The sequence below is a fragment of the Schistocerca gregaria genome, chromosome 8, assembly GCF_023897955.1.
Source record: "Schistocerca gregaria isolate iqSchGreg1 chromosome 8, iqSchGreg1.2, whole genome shotgun sequence".
Taxonomy (NCBI): Eukaryota; Metazoa; Arthropoda; class Insecta; order Orthoptera; family Acrididae; genus Schistocerca; species Schistocerca gregaria.
In genome coordinates, this window is record NC_064927.1 from 106667939 (window position 1) to 106673938 (window position 6000).

General features: G+C 38.9%; 1 long non-coding RNA gene across 1 annotated transcript in view; it reads right to left on the minus strand.

Annotated features, from left to right (window-relative positions):
- LOC126284963 (uncharacterized) overlaps positions 1-4566 on the minus strand; it is a 116923-nt gene extending 112357 nt beyond the window's left edge. The window contains exon 1 of the long non-coding RNA XR_007551583.1: positions 2377-4566. This is a non-coding gene — a long non-coding RNA (uncharacterized LOC126284963). The remainder of the gene's footprint in view (positions 1-2376) is intronic.
- Positions 4567-6000: the final 1434 nt, after the last annotated feature.

Here is a 6000-nt window from a genome sequence, read left to right on the forward strand (position 1 = left end):
ATGCAGGCTGAGGAATATGGTGGGGGTAGAAGTTTGCCATACCCAGAAAACGACAGAGCTGAGCGTAATCTTCAGGAAGAGGGAGATCGAGTATGGTTTCAACACAAGAACTTGTCAGTCTGAGGCCCGACAGTATGGCCTATGAACACAACAGCTACAGAACAGAGTTGAGATGTATCATGGTCGATCACCACGCCGTTGGCAGCTAGGGCTGAACAGACTGCATCGAGGTGAACTTGATGTTCCTCAGCAGAGAGAACCAGTATATCGTCTAAGTAAGCACAAGCAAATGCCAGAGGTATCAACAAACTGCTGTCACGTCTGCATACCATTTTTCAATCTGTAAGGCACATAACGATATTCAAATAGGCCAAATAGTGTGATGATGGCCGTCTTCGGAATATCCAGAGGATGCATAGGAAATGGATGGTATGACAGATAAAGCTTTAGAACCATGTAGTAATTGCATGAGATCCTGTATATGAGGAATGGGATAGTTATCAATAGTTGCGCAAGCATGAAGAGACCTGTAGTCCCCGCACATGCGTAACGTGCCGTAATTTTTAGGAACAAGGTGGATAGCTGGAGGGGCGGAGCACGCCCAAAGCCAACAAATCATGAATGATTTCTTTTGCGCACAGAAGTTTAGAAGTGTTAAGGCACTTAGCCTTATAACATACAGGTGGGCCGTCTGTGGTGTGAATCCCATAACAAGTGCCATTACTGATGCCCGATACTTGCAAAGGGAGGCCAGCAAGTGGGGTGAAGAGATGGTCCAGAAGCAAAGTTGGTTCACTGACCTTTCCAGATTGGGGCAGTGTAGGGGGGGGGGCGTCAGCTGTAGTCGACGAAGGAAGGCATGATGCAGCAGGCACGTGGTGCGAGGAAACTGGAGTAGCACAAGCAGCTGCATCCTGGGGATTCGTCTGCAGTGATGCGAAAATAGCAGCAGGCGGTGGAATGCTCAACATGTTAGGAGATTCAGGAGAACATTCAGTAGAGGCCTGTGATGGGTCACCTCATTGTGGTTCTGCAGATACTATACGTATCATACGCCATGCCTGTGACAATTCAGCAGAGGTAGAGGCAATATGGGCATGTAACGCATCATTCTGGGTGCAGAGATCGTCTATATGTGTGTGCACATCCGACAAATCACAGAGCCATGTAGAAATACACTCGAGCAGAGATGCACAAGTGGGAAGCATAGCTAAGGAGGTGGAGATCGAAGTCGTGCTGATCTCGTTTGAGCACAAGAGTATGGCGGCCCACAGGTCCAGTGAAAGTTCGTAATGGTGTAGAAAGACCAACCTGATCACAGGTTCATACACGTTGGCGATGTGGGAAGTCCAAGGGAAGTTGTGGACTGGTGATAGGCGAAGCGACATCTTGATGGAGCCGAGGATCACAACAGGAGATTGATTTGCATTGATCAAGGCGAGATTAGCAGGAATGTTACCTGCATGCTTGGCCAGAATAATGCTGACATCGGTGCCAGTGTCAATGAGAAAGAGAGTTCCCAATGACAAGTCAGTGGTGTAGAGGCATCGCACTGCTGAAACGAGTGGTGCTGTGTCAGACGGAAGGCGCCGTGAAGAAACATGGTGGGACATGGAGCCGAAACGTACCCGCTGAAATCGTTTGGGTAAGCACAAGGCACGTTGTAACATTACAGAACATATTGGGACATATTTAAGTATTCGATACTGTAGACTTTTAGGGGATGTCGATACAGATATGCAAAATGTAAAGGAAAACTTTGGTGATGTTTAAATATTGTACTGTGTCAATATTAGGACATTTTGCACAGAAAGAACAAAAATAGAATTAATGTAAATATATATTAGTGTTAGTAACCTATTTTCATTCAATTTTGTAATTATATTTCATTTTGTAAAAGAAAGACTCACTGTTTGCTGTAGCTCTGATTAGTTGTATAAATCATCAGTTTTGAGCTAAATTATTTCGTATAATATGGACAAGATACTTTTAAAAACTCACCAGCTAAAGAGAAAGTCTGTAAATGAACGTTTAATGCACACTTCTGGAACTTTCTATGGAGAAATTCTATATTATGATCGCAAAAATACGAAAACTTGTGAAAACTGTTTCATAACCTAATTTCGAAAGACGATTTGTATCAAGAAATATTGCTAAAAAGATTTATTTACGTTTTGAAACACGATTTAAATCATTTTACATATAAATAGTTGTTCTAAATCACTCAAGAAATATCCAGAATCAAATGTCAAGATATTTCTGGAAACATGGGTACAAATCTGGTGAAGGTTATCCTGAAGCTGGAAGAAAAATGTTATAAAATCTATTTGGAAATTATGCTTGTAAGAATTTATATGTACTGATCCTTTTACTTACTTTAATCTATACTAAAATTCTGTAATGTCTAATTTAGTTTTAAGTCGTGAATTGCTATCGTATTGTAAACAAAACATTGTCAAAGACTCTCATTGTTTGGAAAGATATTAATACACCTAGGAGTTGTCAGTTGCCAGCCCGGATGTGCAGTGCGGTTGGCTCGGAGAGTCGGTTGTTGAGTCTGTCAGTTCTGTTTGTAAATAAACGTCTGTAATGAAGAATTACTTGTTGTCGTCAATATGAACTCAAGACCTTTTGCACGAAGCAGACACCTCCTAATACAACGTTTTAATTTGGTGTTGAGGAGCTGAAATGTTATAATTTGGTGGAGGAAGCAGAGGATATGACGACCACCCAGTGATTCTTCAAAATAAAATACGTCTCTTCTGGGATCACAAGAAGAAAATATGTCTGTTTTAGGACCACAAGAAGAGGATATACGACGGACCAGTCATTCTTCAGAAGTAAATATGTCGATTCTGGGGTCACAAGCAGAGGAGTGAATCAAGCGAGCGAAACCATCCTGGAATTGAAGAAATTTCGCAAAACACGGACACCAACAACCGCCGACGGACGCTAAGATAAGTACCTGCTTCCTAAAATAATGGAAAAAGACGCAGTTTTCAGTATTGACAGCGGTGTAGCGAGTACACCTATTAGGGAAAGTGCTTCTGACAGTGTAGGAATGTTGGAAATGTTAAAACAAATGTTTTCAGAGTTAAACTCGAAGTTGGACAACACAAACTCGAAGATCGACGATTCTCGTGCCGAATTACGTCAACAAATTGAACAGACACAACAACAGATGGACAGGTCGATTTCGAAGGATGTGTGTGATTTAAAATCAGAAATAAATTCAAATACAGAACAGATTGCTCACACTAATCAGGTTCTCGAAGAATGGCGAATTACTTTTGAGTCAAACCAAAAAGAACTTAGTTGTCGTGTGGACACGGTTGAGAGCAAAATTTCTGTCCTTGAAACTGATCTAAGTAACAAAATTTCAAATAACCAGTCAAAACTTAAAAAAGTTGTTGATTTTGTAAATGAGGAAAATTCTCAATTGAGAAATGAATTTGACCAGACAAAACGATTTTTTGAAAGAGAAATTGAATCTTTCAAATCTGATTCTGACAAAAAGGTCACAGAAATTTGTAGTAGAGTAGGTAATGTCGAAAAAACTGTAGACTGAAAATTTGTAGAAATACAAGAAATTATGTTGCAAAAAGGTTTTAGTAATAGTTGTAATGGGGTATGGGGAAATTTTCCCATTAAAACTTATCCCGGTGACAAGCATATACACCCAAAAGACTTCATGCAATTCTGCAAGGAGCAGTTCACGTCCATAATGACAGATAGTGTTAAGATAAAATTTGTAAAGAAATTACTTGATGGTGAGGCACTTTCGTGGGCCAATCAGAATTGTTCCGCGGAAATGTCCTTTGAAGATTTCGAAAAATGTTTTCTAACCAAATTTTGGTCTGAAACTGAGCAAGCTCGAATCAAAAGTGAATTCTTGAATGGTCCTAGTTACAGAGAATCTGATGGGTCAATGAAAGCCTATTGTGAGAAACATTTGCAAAAATTAGTGCATGTGGATAAGCCATTTGATGAGCTAACTCAAATTGATGCACTAAAACGGAGATTTCCGAAAAGAGTACAATGGGGTTTAGTATATGGTCCAGATGAGTCCATAGAACAATTCTTGAAATATGTGGACAAACTTGATAGAGCCTTTGAACAAAACAACAGATTTAACGACTTTGTAGGTTCATCACACAGAGGGTGGGAACCGAACTGTGGAAATAATAACAATAATAGTGAACGAAGAAACTTTAACAACAGGAATAATTATAATAGCAGTGACAGAAGAAATTTTGGTAGGAATGATCAGCACTTTAATTCAAACAGAGAATGGGAAAATCGAAACAGGTCCTGGGGTAATGACATGAGAGAAGGTAACCCGAGGCAGGGAAACGACAGACATAGGCCTTTAAACGACTAAATGCTCCACTGGGAGTCTGTCAGTTTGGGGCAAGGAATTTTCAAAATCAGGCTAATGTCACCCGGAACGGACAGCACTATAATCAGAGACCTAACCAGTATAGACAGTATGCTTATGATCGATCTGTAGATAGAGGTAATGAAAAAATTAAATTTGACAGGAAATTTTGGAATGTCATCAGAGAAAATACTAGAAACAACTGTAATAGGAACCAGGCTACCTTTGATGAAGTAGGCTTAGAAGATGATATAATTGCAAATTTATATAATCAAGAAGAAGCACCTAATGCTGAAATGAAAGGTAAGGATAACTTTGATAATTTTGGATTGTACAAACTTATGTGTGGTGATGTTTTAGATGTAAGTTGTCATAATGATGTTCGTACTGAAGTTTCTGGAAAGTCTGATATTCATGTGGATGTGGTTGGTGACGATGGTGTTGTGAGTAATGTCGGTGATACTAGTTGTGTTTGTAGTGTAAGCTCAGGCAATGATGATGATAATGTTGATGTTAAGGCTAATGGTGATTATGTACTAGAAGATTTTGATGGTGAATTGGATGGAATAGTTTATGTTGAAGTTAAGGAGGATGTTATAAGCAATAGTGTTGAGAATAGTTGTGCCAGGAACTCTAACTACATTCCACATGAGAATCAGATTGTGCCAGTTCAGCTTAGTAATACATCAGGAGACAGGGAGGTTGATTGTGCTGATGCATCTGAGATTATTTTGAAATCTGTTTGGGACAAATTTAAAGATTACAGTGATGACAATGATGTTAAGATCAAATTAAGGGAAATTTGTGAACCAGTTTCTGCTTTTAAGCCTAATGAAATCATCAAACGGGGTACTAGTCAGGATGTGTGTTAGGTAAATAGTAATCCAGACATTCCAGTAGACCTAGAAGAAAGAAAGTATTGCCTAATAAAGAAAACCTAAATATGGAACAGAGGTATGATGAGATAGCAGAAGATCTTTTGTATGAAGAACAGGAAGAAAGGGAAAACACCACTATTGGTAGTCCATACATAAAAATTAAAGCTGCAGGTTGGGAAGGGTATTGTTTGATTGACACAGGGAGTCCAATTAGTGTCATTTCAAGCAAATTAAGAGATATAATTAAGCATGATCCTGACTTTGTTGAATTACCAGTTGTTGGAACAAAAATTAGAGGCATTACCGGCAAACTGAGCAAAATTGTTAATAGACAGGAGTTGTTGTCCTTCAGTATAAATGATGTACAGTTTACTCAAGAATGTCTTGTAATAAGTGACCTAAATGAGAATGTACTGTTGGGTATGGACTGGATATTAAAAGCTAATGCAGCATTTGATTGGGAAAAGAGTTTGTTTACCTTTATTGATCCTAAGACGAGAGTATGTTCCAGTACTGACATGTCGGTTCAAAACTGTGCTGATAAGGGAATTGAAATTAGGGACGTTACATTTTCTAAAGACAGTGGTTATTGTGTAGAGGAAATTACTGAGGATTATGATGATGGAGAATATGGGGATATAGTTCAAGAAAAATTACGGGAATCAGATAATTTGAACCAAGAACAGAAGGTAGAGTTAGAAAGATTATTGTGGAATTACTGTGATGTTTTTGATGATAGACCTG